The 26,118-nt window shown below is 37.0% G+C and overlaps 1 protein-coding gene and 1 long non-coding RNA gene across 4 annotated transcripts in view; both read right to left on the bottom strand.

Annotated features, from left to right (window-relative positions):
* Positions 1-26,118, bottom strand: part of LOC5563631 (extensin-1) — a 104,483-nt gene that overhangs the window by 19,403 nt on the left and 58,962 nt on the right. The window lies entirely within an intron of this gene.
* On the bottom strand, positions 25,106-25,736 carry LOC110678580. Of its 2 annotated transcripts, XR_002501753.1 has the most exons (3): positions 25,598-25,736; positions 25,470-25,536; positions 25,106-25,372 (listed from the first exon to the last, which is right to left on the bottom strand). It is a non-coding gene; the product is annotated as an uncharacterized LOC110678580 (long non-coding RNA). The 2 variants fall into 2 exon arrangements; XR_002501752.1 differs by having other exon boundaries at positions 25,470-25,642.

Below are 26,118 nucleotides of genomic sequence, written 5' to 3'. Positions count from 1 at the left end.
TTTAAATCTTTGACAATTTTCTTTGATTTCTTTGAGAATTTCCTGAAACATGAAACATATTTCAATTTACGAAGAATCCTAATCATCCTATCCTATCTTGAAAAATTTTAAATCTTTCCTTTACAATGACTATGATGATGTCCTTGAAGGATATTCATATTTGTATAGGAGTAACCATGGCTTTAGAAATCTATTTCAGGTGTAAGTTCTTAAATTCTTTCGAGTCCTTTCAGTCAAAAAGTTATAAAACTCTACCTCAAAACAAATGGTTCCGAGATGTTTGGGAGGTTTTTTTTTATAAAAAGACACTGACACGTTAATGCTTCCAGTGGGCATTTAGGCCCTTTGAAGGAAGCACCACACTAGACAACGGACTAGCATGCAACGCCCAGTGGCACAGTCGGAAAACATTCCTCACGAAAAGATTACCGGCCTGAGGCGGGAATCGAACCCAAACTCCCTAGCACGATGCGGCTAAATGCCTGGTGACACTAACCGCACGGCTACGAAGCCCACAATTTTTCTTAAATTTGTACATATTCAACCCAAAATTTGCTACAACCGTTTTTGTTTAAAACGTTCAATAGGTTCTGTTGATTTGTTAATGAACTGTAATTCCTATATGAAATCCAAAGCATCTTTCAGATAAAAGTCAATAGTTCTCAGACTCACTTAAAAAAAAAAATAAAAATAATAGAATTTGCATGAATTTAGTATATAATTAAATTGTCTAAGTTAAAGAAAATATTTTAGCTACAGTGACCCCACGCAGTTGAATCACCCACAATTTATGAATCAGCTGATTTCAAAACACAAAATTATTATCAAACTTGTCACAAAACATCACAGAATTATTTTTACACATAGTTTCTTGATTCAGGCCTGGTCCCCGCATTCTAGATTCTTACCCACAGTCATGCTGTAAAACTTAATAGGTAATAAAGGTTCCGAGCACTCACTCTGGAATTTGTCATTGGATAATGATCAGCAGTTATAAATAAAGAATGATGACATTTTGAAAGAATAATAACTTTTAAATAACTATGTTTAGTACTCCAAAAATTAAATGACGAGAATTTCGATAAAATAAAACATCCTGTCTTCCAATCCAAAAATAGCTGAAGCAGGGTTGCGATGGATCTTCTTCGTGAACAATGATCGACGCATCTTCGCGATCCAACATTCGCCAAAATTCATTTTTCATTTTTGCGTCACGAAGAGCATCGCAAAAAGCGAACGGATGCAACGCCGAAGAAGCAAAATGAACACACCGATAAGTGGTTCGCGAAGCCTTTCCACTCGTAGGATTCATTTATCCACGCGCTGTTCATTCTCGTGATTCATTGCAAGGTTGCTTCTTCTCGTAAAGTCAAGCAAACACTCCACGCTAAGCCAGCTCCACGCAGCGCATGTGTTAAAACTACACAGAATGAGGCAACCAATGCAGAACTGGCTGACTGAGTGAAAATTCTGAGTAGGTCGCACTCATTCTGTGAGTTGCCGACGTTTTGGCCTTCGGCTGTCCGGGATCGATGGAAACGGAACTGTCAATGATATCCCGCGTGGCAGCAAACAGTTGGCCGTTGGTAAGATGGGGAGTTTTCTGAGATGTTTTCTAGCGAAAAGCCGGAAGATGGTCGCAAATGCGAAAGTTTTTTCCCCATTTGCTTCCGCTTCGGCTATTCAAATGAAAAAAATCTCTGAAAATCTTTAAAATTGGAATGTTTTATTTTTATGTTTTCAGAAGCAAAACAAAAATGGAAACGAATTCCGCATTCCAAGCGTTCCTCCTTTGTGCGCAATTCAGTTTTGTTTACCACCGTTTGCACAAAACTGTGTATAGCCCCTTTGCACAGAATCTGTGCTGCACGAAAAGAGGCCGATTTTGTGCGCTCGGCACTCATTTTTTAGCGGAGCAAGTTTAGCGTGATTGTTGCTAGCCCGCATGAAGATGATCGAAATGAATATTTTCCTGCTCTTCACGAAGAACAGGCAGCGTGGATCGTACCGTTCACATTACCGAGCGATGGAAAATCACCCGATGATAGCGTCGGGAGAAACAGCGATCCGAAAATGAAACACGAACGAATGAGCGCCCGAACGGTTGTTTGTGTTTATTCGCAGATTCTGTTTTGATGCCTACGAAAATTCATCGTGCCTCGCGTTTCCGATCGTTGTTCAGCAACATTGAGCTGAAGAATAAGAACATTTTCAAGAATAATTTATCCTATATTGACATAAGCAGATATACTAACCACGGTGTAATGCGTAGGTAATAATTGCCATGCCGATGGATTCGTTATCGACACCGGATGAAAAGTATGTTTGCCCAAAATAAACTTATGGTCATCTATTGTGCAACAAATCTAGTTCTATTGTGCAACCAATCTGTTGATCTGAACGATTTTTCGATCATCCATTAATAAATAATCTTTCGACGAAATATTCTACTCATTCGACCAAACGTTTATTCAAACAAATGCCTCTTCGACCAAATGTCCTAAAGCCAGTTTCAATTGTGGGAAGAATTTGTACTTTTCGATCCCGGTGGTGTGAACAGTCGACAAGTTGTTGGGATAATATACATAGCTGCGATAGAAGGATAGGAGCAATTCCATTGGAAATGAGTTAACATAAAGATTCTACCTGTTACTAGTTTCACGGATGTCAGATTGGTATGATGATTTTTATGTTCTTAGTGAAACTGGTAACAATGATTATGCTATATAAGATTTCTATCTGATTAATTTACGAGCATTCTAAACTAAGAGAAAGCAAATAAAAGCTAAGTTGATTATAAGAGTTGTTTATCGGCATATAAGAAAATACTAAAATGTAAGTAATATATATATATTGAACTTAGTTTAAATAATTAATGAGAATAATTTCCAGCATTGATACTGATCAAACCGAATCTGCTATCAATAATTGTTTAAACGTTCCGGAGCTTACTCTACTCAATAGACGCATTAATCATCGGTTATTCGTGTCTGGAATAGAAACCGATTGGTAAGCACAGGTTTGATCGAGATTCTTTTCTTCTCAAATTAACGATCTGGGGAGCACCGTGTTTCCATTATGTCGCTGGTTTGGTGGCCTGCCTGTTGCTGAGCCCACAGTTTTCCGAGACGATGATGAGCGAGAGATGATGGATAAAGTGTAATTTGTATGGCGATGAAAGCACGTTGACTGCGCACCGAATTGCAACAACTCCGTTTGACTGACCACTGCTCGACCTGACCGGAGTTGGTAAATGGTGTGAGAAAAACTTTTGCCACACAGAGCCGTTTGCCATTTCGCGAAATGAGATTACAAATGGAACGGCTATTTTGGACACAATCGGTGGCGGTGAAGTTGAAGTGATTCAAATCGTTGTTTTACACACTGCGCGGAGCGAAGATTCATTTTTATTTGGATGACTGAAATATCGGCTTCTTGAGAAGGAGATGAAATTGAGCCATGAACCGACAGAAACTTGCCATGGCAGGTCTAATTTGGCAATAACATCAATTTGAAGCATTTACTTAGCTAGCATCAGATACAGTAAAATCTTGATGAATTTGTTTCAATTAGCATCGTGTTCCATTTACTTTAACCAGCTTCGTTTATTTATTGCACATCACAAGTTTGAGTTTCATTACCTTCACCAATCGTCAGTACTTTGCTGAATTTGGCACAAAATTACCATCTTCTCTCAATAAACATTGTGAAGGATAGTCGTTGCGTCTAGGTCATCTGATTTGCTATTGATACGCAAATTTTTCAAACTACCATCCTCTTGAATGAGTCTCAAACAAGTCGCACAGATTAAACCGTCGACCTTCAAAAGCAACAAACATTTGGCAATTATCTGAAACCTCATCCATTGATCGTTGCATCAGCCCCAACAGTGGCCACAGTGCGATGACTCTTCGTAACGGAGCATTTTCCACAGATATTAATACAGACAATCGATGCTGTGATATAGCAGCCATGCAGTATAACGCCACCGCTTATTTTCAAATATGCGCGGTCAATAAACGAGATGAAAGGAATCCAACCGATAGAGATCGATGATGAACTGTGGCCAACGTGCCAGTACACATCACACAGTGATTCAATTTGTTCTAAGAAGCGGTCATAAATCAAAAGTCAATATTTGATGAAAAAATAACTATCAGAAATTTAGGACGCATCGTACCCTCGTGCTGTGCGTACACAAATTCTCCCTGCTATTTGAAGTTTTTAAAACTACCTTAAGCAATAGAACAGTGCTTAAAACAGTACTTTTCAGTTCTATTTTTCACCTTTGGATCCCATTACGATCCTTGTTTGAACCCGTGCCTTCGATTTTTCGTTGGACCCGTTAGTGGAAACTAGCGGTGGTAATCCTTCTTGGACACCTTCTTGGGAAAAAACCTCTTAGAGGGTCTCTTGTTTCGTGGATTCACTAAACATGGTTGCAAACACGAACAAAAGGTAGGGTGAAGCTCTGAATTCACAAATTCCTTCCAAAATATCTGGATTAAAAACTGTCACTAAACATGATAATAATGGAAAAGAGGACGTTTCTCCGGAATGTGCACTTTCTGCTAAGGGTAAAATGGTTAATGCTGATAATTTTATCTAAATTAGCAATCAGTTCGATACTTGAGACAAATTTTCCGAACACCAAATCGAAGCAGTCTCTTGTCCAGGCTCTTTGTGAGGAAACAAAGAGTGCCGCCTATCGTGGTCAGTTGTTCCGAATTTGGAGGATTTATGCAGGAGATCTTGAACTCTATTAGGGGAATCAAGGTTTCCTTCCAAATCGCAACGAAAGGAGACTGTAGCGTTTTTTCGGAAACTCTTAACGATCGCGAACTCCAACTTATTTTTCAATTTTTGGCCTTCGGGCGTACCACTGTGCACTACCATTGTACGCGATTCAGTATGGATTGAACTCGAATTGAGACTAATCGCGCTTACAGTAGGGCAAGAGGGAGCTACCTAATGGTAGGTAAGGTCTTGACTGGATGGGACCTCCGATACGGTTCGACGGAGCATCGGATTCATCTCTAACGTTGATGGTACCTTACAATTTGAAACGGGTTTTCATCTTGGGAGCAGTGGAGCCGGACCATACTAGCAGTAATTGAAATGGAAATATGTATATTGTAATATCCAGTAAGATATCGTAGATTTTGCCGATGTTACGTGATCAGGCGCGCGCGTTGATCGCTGCACTAATAGTTAGTAATGGTCTAGTACAGGACCGGTTGCACAAGAAAACTTGTTTTGCCACAAAAGTGAAAGATCAACACTTTGTATCAAGATGGGAGAAGGTTGGCGACTTGGCCGTTCGGCACTTGGAACGAAAGATAATGCAGTTTGAAAAAAGTTCATCTCCGAGCGATTTGTTACGAGCTGATTAGTATTGGGGCTTTGAATTGATTTCTGACTAATCATAGCATAACAGTTTTGTAAAGCACAATCACCAATTCTGATCATGGAGTATGTCTTCTCATTTATACACTCCCGTGCAAAAGTTTGGATTTACCCATTAAAAACATACAAAAGTGTTTTTTTTTCATATATCTGTGATAACTTGTCCAATTGATACTCTTTATGGCGCATTCGAAAGACAATGGATTATTGTTCGTAGGTATGTATATTTCCAAAAACATTTGTCCAATTTTGTATTCTAAATGTTTACTTAAAGTTGTAACATTAAAAAAAAACACGCTGCAAAATATGGTTAATTTCCTCTGTATTGGGTTTACCGAAATTTTAAATCAATTGATCATTACAATCGTAAGCTGAAGAGTACTCACGAAATTTCGTTCAAATTCAATGATACAGTCATTCAAGTCCTAGTGCAAAAAAATTGGATTTAGCCCATACTCATACTCATTGCCTTTCAAATTTCGAATGCGCCATAGAGAGTTTCAATTGGACATACAGTTGTGTTCAGAATAATAGTAGTGAAAGCTGATTTTCATACAAAATGCTCAACTTTGGCATGCTGTAACTTTGTTTCCATATGAGCAATCGGCATGAAATTTTGGCAGTGTACTACAAATATACTCAATTTCATTATTACAAGATTTGAGAAATTTCACACTACCGGCTAAAAAATTAGGCACCAGGTGAAATCGCTCAAAATAATAGTAGTTTTAAAAATTTAAATATCAGCTGTATTTTGAGTTTTTGAATTTTTCTCTACTCATCGTTTCAAGCATTTTCACCCAAGCTATAAATGTATAAACAAGCCAATTTTTTACAAAATTGTTGCTGAACAAAAATTTACAAAAGAAAAACTACTATTATTTTGAGCGATTTCATCTGGTGTGTTCACCGGTAGTGTGAAAATTTTCAAATTTTGTGAAAATGCAATTGAGTATATTTGTAGTTTACTGCCAAAATTTCATGCCGATTGCTCATATGGAAACAAAGTTACAGCATGCCAAAGTTGAGCATTTTGAATGAAAATCTGCTTTCACTACTATTATTCTGAACACAACTGTATGTCCAATTGAAACTCTCTATGGCGCATTCGAAATTCGAAAGGCAATGAGTATGAGTATGGGCTAAATCCAAATCACTACTATTATTCTGAATACAACTGTATAATCACAGAGATATGGACAAAACACTTTTGTATGTTTTCCCAAACTTTTGCAGGGGATATATGTCTCTAGTACGTATGCCTTGGTTTAAGAGATCTCTTATCCATTAACGAATGTTCAAGATTTACCCTTGGCATTACTTATAAGGTTTTGGAAATGGAAATAGGCCCCGAAAAACCTAGCTACATCACTGCTATAAATAAAACAACGAAAACTAAACAATTCATAATACCAGTAAACTGAAAAAGATAATTTATAATGAAGTAAGCTTTATATACATATGCACACTACTAATTACTGATCAAACTATCCGACTTACGTATATCAGAGATGAATGATGCATCCGTAACTATAAACATCCATAATAATATTTAGAATACGTGATAATTTCGACAGCATCTATACCGTTTGTTTGCTCCATCAATAGACTAGCATTAAGTCAGACCGAATCAAGTCCAACAGTCAGTTTCTGTATTTCAATGAAGAGAGCATTTGAGTTTGAAGGCATTGGGCCGTATGAATAAAATGTAGTAAAGTTGAGTTTACTACATTATCGGTAGTAAACGCTATATGTGGAACTCGTTTGTGTCATTTCTCTTTCTACACCTTTCGAACGTACTACAAACAATGCGTTGCTATGAATAAAGGTAGCATTTACTACAAAGCTACTGGCAGTTTGCTTCAGAGATTGCTACTCATGCTTTGAGATTGTTGAAATAAATGGAATCATTAAAATTTGAGTAAATATAATGGGAAAACGATGTCAGCTTTGATATTTCGAAAGATATTTTGAAATTTCTGTAGAAATTTTGATATTTCGAAGAGAATTTTGAGATTCTGGTAAGGATTTTTGAATTTATTTGAGAGATCTGCTATTCTTTCTGGCGTTACGTCCTAACTGGGACAGAGCCTAATTTTCAGCTTAGTGTTCTTATGAGTAAGTACTCATGTAAGTACACAGTTTTTAACTGAGAGCTTTCAATGTCAATTGACCATTTTACATGTGAATATCGTGTGGCAGGTACGAAGATACTCATTATGATAATTATGTTCAATCTGGCATTACGATAATAATGTTTTTTCTTAGGAATTCTCGGATGTCGGATGGATTCCAGCTAATTATAAAGTTATTCTTCATTTTATGTAAAAATTACTGACTAACTGACATCCAAGATTCTCTGATTCTTTTGGAATTCTGGAATCTCTATAGTAATTATGGGTTTTCGATAGGCACTCTAGACTGGTTTTAACAATTCTGAGATTCTGGAAGCCATTCTGGGATTCCTTTGGAAATATTGTAAATCTGGTATTTGATCTGGTTATTAATCTTTTGAAATTATTCGGGTATCTTCAACACGGTATTTCTGTAAGAATCTCTGAGATTTCAGTGAGATTCCTGCAAACTCTGGTCCGAATCTTTGGGATGGATTACCTGCTTTGCTCTTGTCCACAGTTGATCAGCAGGAGTTTCCTCGTTTCATTTTGTATGAGGAAAGGCATCTAACTTCAAATTTCTAGTAAATGGAAGCATTAATCGAAAAAACATTTGGTAGGCGTGATAGTCATTATCATCACGTACAACCGGTACCAAATATATTTTCAAAAATAGTTCCCAATTTTGAGAAATAATTCGTTAGATGCTTTTCGCCATACAACTATTTTTCGTGTTATCTTTTAGCGATTTTTCGTACATAGACATTAGCGCATGTGCGTTACTATGTGGCAAGTAACGAATCAGGCCAGGCATGTAACCCATTATTGTCAATTTTAGATCCCTTTGATTTCCAGTTCCGTTGAGATTTCAGAGGAAGTCTTCTATTATAGTATAAACCTTTGAATGTCTTAATGTAAAAATGTAAATGAAAATCCTTAATTCAACCACTATTGTGAGAATTTATTTTTATTTCTAAGAATTTCATGGATACTACCAGGAAACCTACCGAAATAACGAGAATACCACAGATATACTAAGAAATCCACTACCGCTATTTCATCAAATTCTCAGTACTGGAATCTTGAAAATGTTAGGAACTTTATAATTCTACAATTGCTGTAATATCAAGATTTCTTCATAGGATACAGATTTCTAGCTAAAATTCCAAAATTCTCAGAAAAATCTTTGTAATCATCATCATAAAATTCCCATGCACATAAAAGGAATGCTAGATTTATCGCAAATTTATACCTCAAATCGTGTAAAATTACATAGTTTACATGACTCAATGTCCATGCTCAATTACCCGATGTATAGCGGAAATTCACATGATTTGTCGTGTGAATAAGCGACAAATTTGGCATATATGCATGATTTTATTGATTTTAAGTGTCGCTCTGAATGGAATTTTCTTAACGTGCAGCATCAGTCACTGCTCATGTTCGAAAGTAGTAGGTACTACATGTTCGAAAGGTTTTTTTTATTCATACCAAAAGTGTAGTAAACTTTGTGGATTTTGTTTTTGAGTAGTAAAGTTCAACGCTTTTTATTCATACCGCTCATTTTTCTTCTCTTTTAGGACAATCGCAAAACAATCGAAAATAATTTGGTAACATATTTAAGCAACAAACGAATAAATTTGTCATCGGAGGGGGATACTTCCCATAATTAAATACATGGAATTTTCGCGTAACAGTCTTTTGGCATGATGAAAGTTATATCCAGGCGTAGCTGGGATTTTTTCTGGAGCGGGGCCAGGAGGGGCCATGAAATTCCTGTTTTACTGAAGTAATTTCGGTCGCAATGATCACGCTTTTTACAAATTTATTAGTTTGCATAGATATGTACTGATTTTAGTTGTTAGTGAATTTGTCTCTGCACATCATCAAAAATACCTAGAAATTTTACTTAAGTTTTCATGAATTTTGACGGTTTTCCACGCTCTGCCCTCCGAATGGCAGGTTCGTTCGGTTTTCCCTACAAAACATCCGCAAATTGTAAAATTGTATTTATTTTATTAAAAGATCAACTGGAGGCATCACATTGCCATTTTCTTATACCATTAATATGAAATTCATTTGTATTCTTTTATATTCTATTTTCAATGTCAGTGCCTTTAGGTGAATTTGAATTTTGAAATGACACCAAGAGTGGGTGAAACTGAATGTGTACGTGTGTTGCACCCACTCTCTTTCTCGTCGCATTCGCTCTCATAGTCAGATTGGCTAGCGGAGTTTGTGTTTGTTCGTTTTCGCACTGATCGGGTATAATTCGGCTGGATTTTTACGACACTGCTTGAGACACGCAAAAATGTAATTTTTGTTACGCAGTGTAATAATTTGATAAGAATTTTCTGAAATTACTGAGGATTGCTTCAAGAAATTCTTCAAGCATGTTAAGTTTCTTTTCAGATTCTTTCAACAAATCTTTTAAGAAATCTCTCGGAAATTCTTCAAAGATTGTTTGAAAAAATCTCAGCAAAATGTATCCGAACTTCCTGAAAAGAAACATTAAATGATTCTCTCTAGGTGTTTTTCTGAGGATTCCTCCTAATAGGAGAAAATCACTTATTTTCTACCTACAAGTATTCTGTGCCATTTTTCGGATTTTCATACAAAGTGTGCCAAAATCGTATGAATGGGTCGAAAATTGGTGCTCTTTCCCTACTCCACAAGATTTCCAAAAGCAGTTGTGCAGGAATCAATAGAGGAAATGTTCTTAATGATTTTTCAGAGAAGTTGTTCGCAAAACTATTTGTGAATTTTTTAGAGAAAAGTCTCTTAGATGTCTCTGAAAATCAATTTTATGTTACTCCCTGCATTCGATCTAAATTCTAAACAAAATAAAGTTATGATTTAAAATTTCTTCAAAAATGCCTTCTTAAGGAAAAAACTTAAATATTCCATTGATTATCTCATTACGAATGGTAAAATTAAGGGTGAAATTATGAAAAAAAAAAATCCATGTGTTCGGTTAGGACCCCAGCCGAGCTAGTTGATTTTTTTCATAATTTCTGTGTTACTATTATTCATGTGTTACTATAATTACATATGCCTTTAAATTATCTAGATAAATTATACCTTCAAAATTCTCCGGCAAATATACCCTAAAGTTTCGTAAGCAATTTGCTCAGAAATTTATTTATCCTCTATACATTTTTGGTACAAGCCACTCTATCCACTCTCCGTTTTTATTTTGCATAGATCTTTTCGAAATCAGGTGCATATCTCACCCTTTAGAATATCAACATAAATTTCCGAGCCTTTTCAACGCCCTGGAGTTAATGGACATTATCTTATGTAGATCAGGTGCTTCTTAACGCCCTGTAACAATTGGAAGCTCCAAGCCTCATCAACGCCCTGGAATAATTAGATCTTATCATTTGTAGATCAGGTGCAACACAACACCCTGTAGGACATCAATTGTGAATTTCAGACTGTATAAACGCCATGAAGTAATTTGATCTATTGTCTCGTATTCAGGAGCATATAAACGCCCTATAAAAATCAATCGAATACTTCGAGCTAGATCAACACCCTCGTGTAATTTGACATTATCCATTGTAGATCAAGTGCATCTTATCGACCTGTATGACATCAATCAAATTTCTAAACGTTATCAACGTCCTAAAGATATTTAACCTTAAAAAAGGAGATCAGGTGATTCTTTACACCCTGTATCAATTGATCAATTCAAGCTGTATCAACGCCCTGAAGTAGTTTTAGCTTACCTTACGTAGGTGCATCCTAACACCCTGTATGACATTAATCGAAATTGTCAAGCTGTATTAACGCTCTGGTGTAAATTGACCTTGTCTCATGTAGATTATATACAATTTACGCCCTGTAGGATGTTAATGGTAAATTCCTAGCTTTATCAACGCCCTGGAAAACTTTGACCTAATCCTATGTAGATCAGGTGCATCTTAACGACCTGTAGAACATCAATTAAAGATTTAAGCTTTATCAACGTCCTGGAGTAAGTTCACCTAATCATATGTAGATCAAAAGCATCTCAGTGTATGACATCAATTAAAATTTCCAAGCTTTACAAACGAACGAGTAAATTGACTTCATTTCACATAGACTATTACGAGTTCAGGAGCATCTGTATGACATCAAATGAATATTTGAGATCGTGTTAACGCCCTGGAGTAATTCGACCTTATCCTGTGTAAATCAGATGCGTCCTAATGGCCTGGACGACTTCAATCAAAATTTTAAATCTGTATCAACGCCCTTGAGGAACTTAGCTTTATCTCACGTGCATCAGGTGCATCTGAACACCCTGTATAAAACCCATTTGAATCGATTTATTATCATCAATTGCAAATATCATGCTCTACGAACGGCCTCGGGTAGTTTGACCTTGTCAGGATCAATGGTGTAAAGCGTATTGTGGCCTACCGATCAAATTGAAAAATTGATTATAGTATAATTCTTCAGAGAGTATCCAATGGTGGTTTCAAAAATTTTACTAAAATTTTTTTAGGAATCAGTTGAATAACTTTGAGGTTTTTGTTGAGAATTTAAGACAAAATAAGTTTTCTTTGAAATATGAGTTTATTCAAGAAATTTATTCATGCAAAATTACTTTAAAAATTGAAGCAGAAGCTTAAAAATATTTTTTGCAGGAATGAAAAACTGTGTTTGATTTTGTTGGACCCCCTGCCTCGTATTGCTTCATCATTGTTAATATCACAGAAAATCACTGACAACGTTTACATCAGCCACTCATTTATCGATCTTTTTAATTCACTATTTCAAAGCTTACAACAAGAGGCCAGCGCATGGTTTTTCTTCATATTTGACGTTTCACACTAGCACCTTCTGCAGGTCTTGTTGCATAAAACAGTATTTCGTACAACGTCACCAGATGATGATGGTGTGAACTTGGCAACGGATTTTAAAAGAATGTGTTCTAAGTGATACGTCTGTGGTTATGTGCCTTCTTAATTATGCCACACGTTCATGTATGGAAGAAACGTCCCTTATGCCATACGTTTTAATATCAAACGTCCCTATGCAAAAGTCTTTATGCGAATTTGACGACTCCTGCATCAATTTGTGTCCCGTTTGTTCGTTTATGGGCCAATAAAAGCTTATGCCTTATCAAAATTAAAATTAATAGAACGCTAGCCAAAACAGATGAAAAAAAGGCGTGTATAAATCTAAGAGGAGAATTGTATGTTGTTTTGCCGGAATCAATACAACTTTGGAATTTTTAACTAAAATGTGAAATAACTTACACTAGGTTCGATCTGACTGTAAACTGACCAAATACGCTCACATCCAGCAAAAAATGCATTTCAAAGATAGGAAAGCTAAGTGCAAGTGACTAATGATCACATTAGCTTGATGCTAATGTGCATCCAGACTGTAATTATAAAACGCGGCATCTTCCGATGAACTACTCATTCTAGGTATCACCGACGTACTTGTCAGAACCCTTTCTATTCGCTACTCGTCTGCGTCATTGGAAGTTTTGCGCAAAATGAGAAAACAAACAATCTCGCTGATAATCGCCTTCTCCATTGCGGTGTTCCTGATCGTTGATGCCGACGCAGGCTCGGAATACTGTCCACCGATTGCCAAACTGGACTGCGATGGACCGTGCGTTTGTGTAACCGATCGTGATTCCAGTGGAAGCTGCCCGGAGGGATTTAAGTATGACAACTCCCGCAAAAAGTGTACCGTGAATATGATGTTAGCTTAGGATCGTTGATCGTGATTGGATCCGAAAAATGTGGAAATAAATTGTGTTTTTGGGCTTAATTGTAAAGTTACTCATACATTTGGAAGCAGTCGGAAAGCTCGAACCCATTAACGTAAATCATATAATTGAATCAAAAGTATTAAACTTTTTTTCTGTGATGATGACATGGAGTGATCTGCAATCATGATCGAAAAAGCGATCGCGTCATTTAAGTTTTGATCTCCTTACCTAGATCCAACCAAATTTACATATCCAAATGATGCATCAAGGCGGGTCGTAAGGTATTACTCCGGGCCCGACAATTGTGACCGCTTCTGATGGTTCATCTTCAGAAGCTGTATTATGCAATGTGTAGATACCCTAAATTGACGACAGTGGCGATCTACGTCTACCTCGATAGTGGCTTAATGGAGCATTGGCAAATATGTTTGGCACATTTTGCTCTCAACGAAATCCTACAAAAACATCACATTATTCCCATTTCCATAACAATGAAAGTAGGCAGTCGGTTGATGGTATAATAAAACTGTTACTGATAGATGCAACACAATACGATTATTAGTTTTATCTCCCATCGTACAATACCGAGCGGTGAATGAGAGACAGTTTAACTGACTGACTGGCGGATATGGATTTCCCAAGTCGGGTGACCGAGCAGTAGTGACGTTATTTCTTCTGTTATTTGTCCAAGTTTTCGATGGAATAGTAATCATGTTGTCTGAAGAATGGCATGTGTTTAATTTCTTATTTTACTGTGGCTGCTACAGTTTGCAGTTTGTTTTGTCGGGTTTAGCGACAATATTTGGCACAGAAAACTTAAGAAACGGATGTATATTAGAGTGGTTCAAAAAATCGTTTTTGCTCCACACCGCTCATTCGATTCTAGATCAAATTCTGGGTATCCTCCCAAAATTTGAGCTCATTCGAACGAAAACTGAGACTGCACAAGCCCTTCAAAGTTTATATGGGAATTACTATGGGAAAAGCAAGCAATTCATTCAATTGGTCATAGTATTTGCCCATGTGCTCTTGGTGATTAGAGCTACGTTGATATTGTGAGATACATTCATCAGCTACAACTTTGCCGCAGACCGTTTTCAAATCGGACGACTCAGTAATTAGTTATTGATTTATATCCAGTCACAAATTCTTCAGCAGTGCTCATTTAACTTCCTAGCAGGCAACATTGCTGCACCTGGCGCGAAAGATAGCACGCACAAATCATGGCTACTATGTTTTACTGCATATATCCAGTGATGCCTGCAGAACAGCCCAATAATTATAGCCAAAGTTTTACAACTCATTCAAAAATCACTAACTAATTACTGGGGCGTCCAATTTAAAAACGGTCTTTGGCAAAGTTGTAGCTAATGAATGTATCTCACAGTATCAAGGTAGTTCTAATCTCCAAGAGCACATGGGCAAACACTATGACCGATTGAATGAATTGCTTGGTTTTCCCATAGTTATTCCCATATAAACTTTGAAGGGCTTGTGCAGTCTCAGTTTGTATATAACTCCTTCTTCAGCCTTTGTCATGCACACAGAAATAATTAGGGACGAATGACCTTCGGGTTAAAGTCCCTCCTCAAACAACATCAACAACACAGAAATAAAACCATCGGGGTCAATGCCATATTACTAGAATTTTGAATTGATTAATTTTTCTTATTGTGCTCCTGAATGTGCGAGTACCGAGCCGATTGTGCATCTTAAGATTTCAGCAATTTTGTTCTTAATACTAACAACATAAATCGCAAATAGTCTTTCCTCTTACGAGAATTTTTACGGAAGTATCTTGATTTCTTATAATAACACAGATCGACAAAAAAGACGATCTGAATGCACAGAGGCGAATCACCTCATGCCTGAAAGTATGAAAAACGAAAAATAATGAATGTATCGGCGTAGGAACTTTTTTAGATATGGCTACTATAGAACATTTAGCATTTTGAGAAAAATAAACATCAAATTGAATCAATGGCACAGTATTTCATTTTCAAGAAACAGAATTCATTTGCCATATTATGTTTTAAACATAAGGTGAAAATGAATTGCATTAATTAAAAAAAAAACATCAGTGAAAATGGTTATTTGGATTTCCCAATGTGTGCATAGGGGCCATTTAAGGTAAATATGAAACGAAGCCAAAACTAGAACTTTGGAATGCACACATTCTTCTTCTTCTTCTTGGCATTAACGTCCTCACTGGAACAGAGCCTGCTTCTCAGCTTAGTTTTCTTGTGAGCACTTTCACAGTTGTTAACTGATAGCTTTCCTTGCCAAAGTTGCCATTTTCGCATTCGTATATCATGTGGCAAGTTCGATGAAACTCTTTGTCCAGGGAAGTCAAGGAAATTTCCATTACGAAAAGATACTGGACCGACCAATATTTGAACCCAGACACCTTCAGCATGGCTTTGCTTTGTAGCCACGGACTCTAACCACTTGGCTTAGGAAGGACCCTTAAAGCTAGTTCCGGAAAACATGGTCTGTCACGTTTGTATCCGTCACGTAATCATCCATTAATCAACCGGAACTTTATCCAAGAGGGCATCAAACTTTAAGATGATGCTTCCGGGAAAATATTCAGAACCATTAGGGTTTATTCACAAATTTCATAACGTTAAAAATGGTCATTTTCGACACCCACCCACCCCATCGTAACGCTTTTTGTATGAATATTTTACAAATTTTGTATGAGCCGTAACACCACGAGGACACCCACCCACCCCCATTAGCGTTATGAAATTTGTGAATGGGCCCTTAGATGCTCTGATCACTCTATAGTAGGTTCCGATTGCCCTGGGAAAAATGGCCAATTAGGAACATATGGGTAACAAATTTTAACATTTTTGAAAGTTTAATGCCTTCAAAGGAAATTCCCAGAACCACTGACTGACATGAACATTCTAAAGTAGGTTCCAAGTGCCCCGTCGGATGTGGCCTAAGACTTGTCACAATATGCCTGACCCCCTCCCCTCTTGTAGCGTGGCATAATTTATGCATGACCAATGTGTTTCCGCTGGTACTCTTAAATTTCACTTGATCCACTCTGACTGATCGCATATTTGAAAATTTGTGGTGTTTAATGCCCTGAGCCAACATATCCAGCTTTTTACGCTTGCCATAAAACAACGAGGGGTGTATTGAATTTGACATTTCTTGCCTACATGTTTTATAGCTCAGTCTAAGTGGGCTCAAAATTGAACTGTTTGTATGCAGGTAAAAATAAATTCCAACTTTTGGTTCTAAACATTAAGAGGTCTATTTTGTAAATTGAGCAGATTTGTGTGACTAGTCTATGGTCACTGTCGATCAAAGTAAGAATGCATATATTAGATGTCACCCGTCCACTGAAAAATAGCGGGGCTGTCTAGTTTAAGCTGTCACGTCCTGTCCTAGGACAACAGTGATTCCAGTCGAGTCAGTGGCGCAACCAAGGGGGGGTTTTGGGGGTCAAACAACCAAGCCCCCCCCTCCCAGAGCAGATTTTTTTTTCATAAGAATTATCAAATATATTTTTGAAATTTAATACTAAAATCCACAAAACTGGAGCAGTAAGTTGTGTTAACAATTATACAGTCATCCCTCCATGAGTCGCTGTTCCATTACTCGATATCGACTCATGGAACCATATTAAAAACATAAAATCATGGTTACTATGATGGTCCCTTCAAACAGCTTTCCAAAGAATAGCTGTTCCATAACTCGATATTTCCTTGAGTCGATGGTCCCTTCAATATCGACTCATGGAGGTTTGACTGTATTGTTCTAAGTTGTGGCTTTCTTATTTGAAGACCTTCGAGGAGGACTAAATTTTCTCGCTTTTTCAGATAAATAAGTTACAGGTTTTTGAAGAGAAGTTTGTCAAACAAACATATCGAAACCGATTTAGCCATTTAGCATTTAGCCAAATTTTATGCCTTCCAGAGAGCACGTGAATTTCCGGATAAGCAATTCATTAGTTTTTAATGATTCCAAATAAAAATCCTAGGAAAGATTAAGGCTCAAGAATCCATCATTCAATCATCGGCAATCATCAAAAAGGAAAAAGCAGGTTTTTCGTTCAAATTTCAATCCAGATAGCAAGTGTAATGCAATGATAGATTTTCTCGAGCATCGCATAAATTTTGAGCAAAAAAACTGGTTTTGAATATTTGTAAAACGATGATGGTTATTTTCCTCTTCATGGTTCCGTTGCTGAAAAATCACAAATTTTCGTCTGCAATCTGGAAATGCTTCAATATCTGCAATGCTATTTTACCTTCGGCAAACTGCTAATGATAGTCGCAATGATTTTACTGCGACTTGCGCTGAAAGATCATTCTGTTCGTTAAAAAACTTGAAAACGTATGTAAGGAACAGAACAGACGAAGGGTGATTTTCAAAGCCAATGTATGTGCGTGCCTCCAAATGTAGCCTGGAAAAACTTCAGAACAAGCTACGAAAAATTAATATCTGAATGATATAAGAATATTTTAATCCAGTTTTGTCATCCCTATTTAAAAAGTAGAATCTAAGATAATATTTGTTCTTTGGAACCCGAAGGTTTTTCCGTGACTAACAAACGTATTTCGGAAAACTTTCACTAGATAGAACAGATTCCCTTTGAGTAGCGTTGTAACTCTATTTAAAAATGTATGTTCGAGGTACAAGAGAATAGCCTTATTTTGTAAATGGTGTTAAGTTTTTTGTTTAATGTTAATCTAGCAATATTTTGCAATTTTTCTCTTCGAATTTTTTTACACTCGTTTCATTTTTCCAAAAACACATTATCTCCATGTTCACACACCCCCCTAGAGCCAAATCCTGGTTGCGCTACTGAGTCGAGTCATTTTAATTGATTCGACTTATAAAACATGGCCTTTAGGTATCTCTTCAATATTTAATATATATTTTGTTAAGAATCTCAAACATTATCTCTATCATTGACAAGAAGCAATTTAATAGAATGGTTAGGTTGAGTGGTTAAAAATGCGTGAAAAAGGGGAAGGTAATCACCTTTCCCATAGCACTATTTAGTTTGAATGCCCGCAGGACACCATCGCAGATAAAAAGCCATCGTATGAAAAGAAAATAGGAAAGGAATCACCATGACTGCGTCATAAGCGTTTTTTATTTTGTCTATAATCAAGTAAACAATCACGAGGCTCTTAGCACAGAGGCTTAAAAGCTCTACTAAGGCACCAAGCTGATTTCAGTGAAAGATCCCACTGAAGAAAAAAAAACAGCAACCCCTTTATTTTCTCGGTTTAAAATTTCAAAATACAAATCTCGACAGACTCAAGTCAGAAAAGTTAACAAATCTGCTTTATCAATCCTACGTGTTTCGCATTCGAAATTCTACACGTTCCGCTTTAAACCAAACCGATTTTTCACTTTTAGAACGTTTAATTTCCGGATTTACAAAACGACGAAGTAAGATTTTCAACTTTCACAACCTAACCGCTACTTTTGCCGCTCCGTTGTAAGGGAGACAAACTGACTTAACCACGAATCAAAACAAAACACTACATGAGTCGATTTTACACTGGTACAAAAACGTCGTAAGTAACTGATTGAAACGGCTTATCATTTTGTCATACAATTTTTGTGGGAAATGATGGGAACTACCTAGTGTTTTAACGCGAGATGATTGCATGCAAAATTTCAGCAATGTACACGGTAAAAAATGTTAAAAGGGGTATTCATTTTAAAACAGTTTTAGAAAAAAGGTTGTGATTCTTCTTAATTAACTTTCTCAAAACCGTATGAAAATTACTTACGTTGATTTGAAAAAGTAATCGAGAAATATGTATGTATGTATGTATGTAATTTATATCTAAATACGAAGAAATCTTCTCCAAGTAGCATTCCTTAGGCCTGAAATAACAAAATAATTAAATTAGAAATTGTAAGAAAATTTCCCATTTTCCATAAACATCGAGAATGGGGATTTGACGGTTCAATGTCAGCGTAACAAATTTTCAATAGCACGAAGTGTGCTTTGATTCTGCCATAAAAATTATAATGTAGGCAAGAAATGTCAAAAGGGAGGATTCCAAAATTGATGGCATGCTAGCGTTAAAACCTGGATAGTCCCAGACTTAGAGAGGCTTGCGAAGTGGAAAAATATCAACGTCATATCACAAAACGTCAAATGCAGCCAGTCGTTTTTATGGCTGGAAAAATGAAAAGTATTGTTTTCAGAACAAAGTGTTATCGAAAACTACAGTCAGCGGCGCAGTTTTTCCAAAGATGCTGATAAATCCAAACACAAGACTAGTATTTATAATGTCGACTACGATTGCTCGCATGAAATTTCACTCAAAAGGCTCCGGTGTGATGCGAACGCAACAGTTTTGTTCATGTGAGGATTTAAACAGCTTGCGCATGATTTATGTAAACACAGAGTTGAATAAAATAAAAAAAAAAATCAGCAAACACAGAAAAAGACGACCGTATTTGCGAGTCTCGTCTCAAGTCCCAGACAACCAGAATGTACGTTAGCTGAAATTACTGCTCGAAAACTTATTGAAACAGCCTCAAGTCAGAAAAGTAAACAAACTTAATCTGTCGATTCTACATGTTTCGCAGACGAAATTTTACACGTTGTTTTTTTCTAAACCTACTCGCGTTTTTAACTTTTAGAACGTTTAATTCCCGGATTTACAAAACGACGCAAGTAAGATTTTAAACTTTCGCAACCTAACCGCTACTTTCACCGCTCCGTTGTAAGGATAGACAAAATAACTAAACCACAAATCGAAACAAAACACTACTTGAGGCGATTTGACACTGGCACTAAAACGTCGCAAGTAACTGAATAAAACGGCTTATCATTTTGTCATAAAATTTTTGTGGGAAGCGAAAGAAACTACATAGTTTTTTAACGCGAGCTGATTGTATGCCAAATTTAAACGATGCACACGGCAAAAAAAAATCTTTAAAAGGAGATTCAATTTAAAACAGTTTTAGAAGACCGGTTGTGTTTCTTCCTACCGTTTTGATTCATATTACGGACAGCTTCAAATTCCGGACACTCTCGTTTGTATGGGAAACATTTCACACGAAATGTTTCAATTTTCGTCGTCCAAAAGTTCTCATTTTCGAGGCTCGTTTTATTAGGTTTTTTCCATAAATATCATTGCAAATTTATAATGCCCAACTACCTTAGACGTCTCTTAAGTCGTTGAACGATTTCAATTGATGATTTGACTGTTTCATTAATGATTATCATGAGCTGTCCGTAATTCGAATCAAAGTGTCCGGAATATGAGGCAAAAGTGAGAGAGCGTCCGGAATAAGAATCATGAAAAGGCCACACGTTTTGATTTATTTAACATTATTCAAGTTGCGGACGCGTATTCTTTACCCACCATCCGAAAGTTAAGGGCTTCCGACGCTCGATAACGCTAAAAAATCACACAGAATGATTTATTTTGTATGGTCCAAGCTGGGTTATACTTCACTGAGGCCTTAAGTGTCCGTAATATGAATCAAAACGGTAATTAATTTTCTCAAAACCGTGTGAAAGTTTCTCACGTCGATTTGAAAAAGTAACCGAGAAACAATAAAAATATATCTTGCGCGATGCTGGGCATCCCTTGCTGAGTCTAGGTGTATCGTTACTGGATTCTGGAGAATCCTTCTGGGATCCTAGGTTTTTCTAGTTGGCTTCTGGGAGTTCAGATAAATTCAGATAAAACGATACTGAGTTGAGTCTGGGAATCCCCTTATGAGTTTCTTAAAATGTATAATTGGTTACAATACTGCCCATAACTGCATAATCGTTACATTAGACAAAAGTAGGCATTGAGTAAATGGAATACCAAGTGTGCTTTTTATAGCAGTAGAGTAAGGTGGGGCAAAAGTTCGACCTTGATGGTATAATCAAAGTTTTCAGGAAAATAATAGCAGATGAAACAAAACAAATACCATACAGCGAACCTTCAACATATTGGCTATAACTTTGCCGAACAAACTCGTGTCAAAATATTTACCCATTTTTAGTTATAACAGTTTCAAAATTGATTGTCTTGAACGAACTTTTGCCCCACCGGTGGGGCAAAAGTTCGAATCTAGTGTGGGGCAAAAGTTCGTTGGCTAAAACACAAAATATAAATACTTTTATGCCAGGCATACTTTATACCAGCCGTAAACTTATGTTTGCCGAAAAATACACACTAAATTTTCATAAAAAAATGCCCAAAAAAGGGTTAATTGTAATACACCCAAAATATAGCAGTTTTTCGCAAAACTAAGTGGATATGTAAAATTTTTGTGACATTTTTCGCACGATCAGGCAAATTTTGCATAATTTGAAGATAATATGTAGATTTCAGGAAATTTGAAAAATTTTCCGTGGGTTTATACATGGGTCGAACTTTTGCCCCGTAGATTCGTATTTTTGCCCCGCTATGGGCCAAACATTGATTCCAACTATTTATGGAAAAACTAATACACGTCAAAACATCCTTATGATAGGCCTAGAAACGCCCTTACATAAAATATTGAAAAATATTTTATCTTCATTTGGTTCCATGCATCGAAAGTTTGACCAAATATTACAATATTTACGTGGAAAAACAACAAATAGCCATAACTTTTCCAAATCTCAATCGATTTTTATGATACTTGGAGTGAAAATCTCTTACTTGAATAGCATTCAAACCATCATGACATTTCTAAGTTTTGATTTGATTTGAGCTAGAAATATTAAAAAGAAACTCTTGCCCCACTCGAACTTTTGCCCCACTTTACTCTATGGGAGGTAACTAAAATTTCTAAAAATTACCAAAAACTCAAAAGTTCTTGTTTGAGGCTGAAATTTTGTACAACTTATATCGCATACTGGGTGAATAGTTAGAAAATAATTCTGATAGAAATTTCATTGCTGCTACATTTTGAGGCACATGTTGTATAATCTCAATGTGACTGTTATACGGTTATAATTACCAATGTGACAAAACAACTAGTTATTTTTTTCGAATTTTCTAAAATAATATCACACATGATAGTAAGTTGATAGGAAGTATTTATCGTTTAATGACTCTCCCCGGTATTAACTCGAAATTGTCAAAAATGTTGAATGTGACAAATATGCAGTTATGGACAGAATGGATGCTGCGTGAAACTTGGTTATTCCAAGTAAATTCCTGAGATTTATAGGACGTTCTGCGAATTACTGTAGATGCCTAGTTATAACTGGAGTATTTTTGGCAAAGTCTTGAGGATTCTGGATAGGTTTTCAGCGGAATTTGAGGATTGCAATTGGTAGTGGGAATAATAAACTCTCGAAAATTGTTCATCGAACACTTAAGAACTTTCAGTAATATCGCAACGGAATCTTAAGAATCTAAGCGATAGCATATTAACAATTGCTCTAGTAATGTCATAGGTATATAATTATGACATATGTCAATTCATGTCGGAATCCTAAGCAAGGTTTTAATTATTGCAGGGGATCATGTGGATTCCTAGCAAGATGCTTCAGAGTCCTAGCGAATGCCTGTGGATTCCTAACGAGAACCTGTAGATAAATATCGAGCTCTTGAGATTTTATAGCAAAACCCTGTAAATTTCCATTGACTTCATATGGAGGGTTACTGACATGAACTTATGAAGCTCACAACATAACTAACACACTACTATTTCGAAATTAAAATGATAAGAAGCTTTTATGTGTATTCTACTAAATTACGAGTCGCATCCTACTCTCCGCACCTACGGAAAATCAAGATTTCAACCGAAAATTGAGCCGATTCTCCTTTTCTCTACATCAATGAGTCATCTCTCGTTTGAGAACCGAGCATACCCGAGATTCACATAACATACATAGACGGGGCTTTCCTTAGCCGAGTGGTTAGAGTCAGCGGCTACAAAGCAAAGCCATGCTGAAGGTGTCTGGGTTCGATTCCCGGTCGGTCCAGAATCTTTTCGTAATGGAAATTTCCTTGACTTCCCTGGACATAGAGTATAATCGTACCTGCCACACGATATACGAATGCAAAAATGTTGCTCTCAGTTAATAACTGTGGTAACTTTAATAGGATTTTTTAAAGCTATCAACCTGTGTGGACAAATCTGAGCCAATACTCCAAGCCAATAACCAAGAGCAACTTTATCTTGGTTTTGCAGCACAAGCGAGCTTCTGAATGTGAACATCACTAAGTAGACATCCACCGCCAATCTCGGCGGTTACACTCCATTAGCTAATTAAATTTTATTAAAATAGTCGAGGGCTCGCATTATGGAGTGCGAATTTTCAATTAGGATATTTCAAATTAAGATTCTCCGTTGATGTTACATGTATAGAAATGACGAAATGACTGTCCAGCGAGTCAGCTAAAATAGCTTAACTCTATGTTTAGCTAACCCCTTGGATGGGCTCGAAAGGGGCACCCCATAAGGGCTCACTTCTACAAGTTCAGAAGCACTATTCCGGTTACCTCCTCTGACGAGTGTTGAACTAGCTGTAAGTTGAAAAACACTATAATTAGGCTGATACAAACAATAATTTTCTTCTATGCCCCCCCCATCAAAAATCCAAAAATTTTGAAGGGGAGAAAAAAAACTGATTCATTTTTTTTTTACAAAAATTTATATTTGTATCAGCTTTATTATAATAAAGAAAAAAAAACTTCATACAGACCACAGATCGCAGATTGAGCATCAATCTACGATGCCATTTGAAAATCATTTCTCTACTAATTTCACATCAATATTTCTCTGAAAATCTTATAAAAAGCCTAATCTCTGTTATGAAAAGTGCCATAATTTTTCTGTACAGCAATTGTAACACAAAATTCAAAGGAGTTATGCTCGAAGAATGTTGTCAAGTTTGACCTATATTCATTAAATTCAAACATCACTCAGTTTCAGACCATTTTTTGATATTATGCCTTTATAAGAATACATAAATACGGGTCATTGTATTTCTGTAGTCCTCCACAATTTTAAGGAAATGTCTTATTCTTGAATTTTTTTTATTTTATTTTATTTTATTTATTTATCTTTTTCTCGGAATTAAGGTCACTTATGCGATTCTACATCGCCCATACAAACACACTACATACATAAAGTTTATACAAACAATTGAAAATATTTAAGCGATAAAAAGTGTAGCCTCTCGGCTGCTCAGTAGGGAATAATAGGTATGAATTTTGTCGAGCACTGGGTCGTTTACTCAATTAGCATCGTTTCAACCCCTGCTTCACCAGTCACTTACCTTCAGTGGGAGCTTAACTGAAGCACACTGACAGCTGAATAGATAATAATCCACTCAAATGACCAAAGCGGAAATGAATCGAAGGGAAGGTCAACTTTTATAGCAGACTAAAGAGAATGAGGCTTGGGAACCCCTTTTGGGTACGAAAAGCGAGGAAAGAGAGGTGTATATAAAAGTTTATAGGGAGTGCGGTGGCTAAATAATCCTACTCGCCAATTTAGCTTACATTACTAGATTTATTCACCCAATCTGGGCATATTGGTATGGTGGAGAGACGGTTACATGGTACTTGCGCTTTTGGGTGGGTTGTTGGCGAGGCTTGATGGTGATGAACGGTGGCTAGCTTGGCTGGATGTCGGCGAATTGGGCGGGTTGTTGGCGAGAAAACGGGCGAAAGAGGGTCGGTATTCGGTCCTCGACCGAGGGCGTTAAGCTCTTTCCCAGAGATGGCTGCTGAACGGACTATGGCCCACCAGCATGGCCTTCATTGACTGGATTCCGTGATTGCTGAATGGACTAGGGCCCACCAGCTGGGCTTCTTTCGAATCTGTTTCTTGCCGGTGTGGAAATGTAGGGTTGTGGGACGGATTGTGGCAATGTAGGGTTGCTGGACGGACTGTGGCCCACCAGCTGGGCTTCTTTCGTTCGGGTTCCTTGTCGGGATTGGTCTTAATCCGACTGACCGAACGTTGAAAGCGGGAAGGAAGCCGTAGAGATGTTGCAATGGCCGAAATTTCAAAATGGCGTCGATGCTATTGTTGGAACGGACGCTCCAAGATGGCGGGCGGAACTAAGCTGGTTATCGGCACACCAACCAACTTTCCTACACTCCAAACTGGTCCTTTGGCTTCACTGCGGATGAAAGAAGTTCCTCCGGGATAAACCACGCGAGGAAACGCAAAAAGAAAAGGCCCGATTTCGGACCTAACCCATATGGATTAGTACCAATACGTCTCTCACAATTTACCACCATTTTACACAATTTTACAATCAATTACAATTTTTACAATAGATGCTTTACCTTTTCTTTGTTATAAGTTGGTAATTGTTATAGATGTTCGTTTTCGTGTCTAACTGCTTGTTCACAACTGTTTTAACATAATTTTAATTAGGAACTAACAAATTAATCGTATTTAAAAAATTACTAACCGTACTAACACTTTTATACCACTAATTTGGACTATTAACATTCGATACTAATCGTAATTTAGGGCAAACTAGGAAAAAAAAGCACAAACCATTATATACACCACATGGTTACTATAATTTGTAACCTTACTTTTTTAGCTAGGACACTTTACGGCGCGCACTACTATTTTCTTCAAAAGTCAAACGGCAAAGAAGGACGAATCCCCTTGATTCGTCTTATATTACCACCACTCGATCCAATAAGAACGATGACGAAGTGCCGAAGTTTGACACTTCGTCGGATTGTCAACCATTCTGCGCAGGGTAGCAATTGGGCCGACACAACTCGTAACGGTTGTCGGACTTACTCAAACCACTGTCAGAAAATACCAGTTAGAAAGATTGTTACATATGCTAATTGAGGAAATGACGTTGTCGGATCTTTTTAAGCATGGACAGCTAGGTTTACCGTGCCAGTAAGGCTGTCCATATGTTTTTGGGAGAGTTGGAATTGGATATAGGGGCTTACTGGCAGGTTCGGA

Source organism: Aedes aegypti, chromosome 3 (assembly GCF_002204515.2).
Source record: "Aedes aegypti strain LVP_AGWG chromosome 3, AaegL5.0 Primary Assembly, whole genome shotgun sequence".
NCBI lineage: Eukaryota > Metazoa > Arthropoda > Insecta > Diptera > Culicidae > Aedes > Aedes aegypti.
The sequence above is the reverse complement of the archived record's forward strand: the minus strand, read 5'-3'. Positions and strand labels throughout refer to the sequence as shown.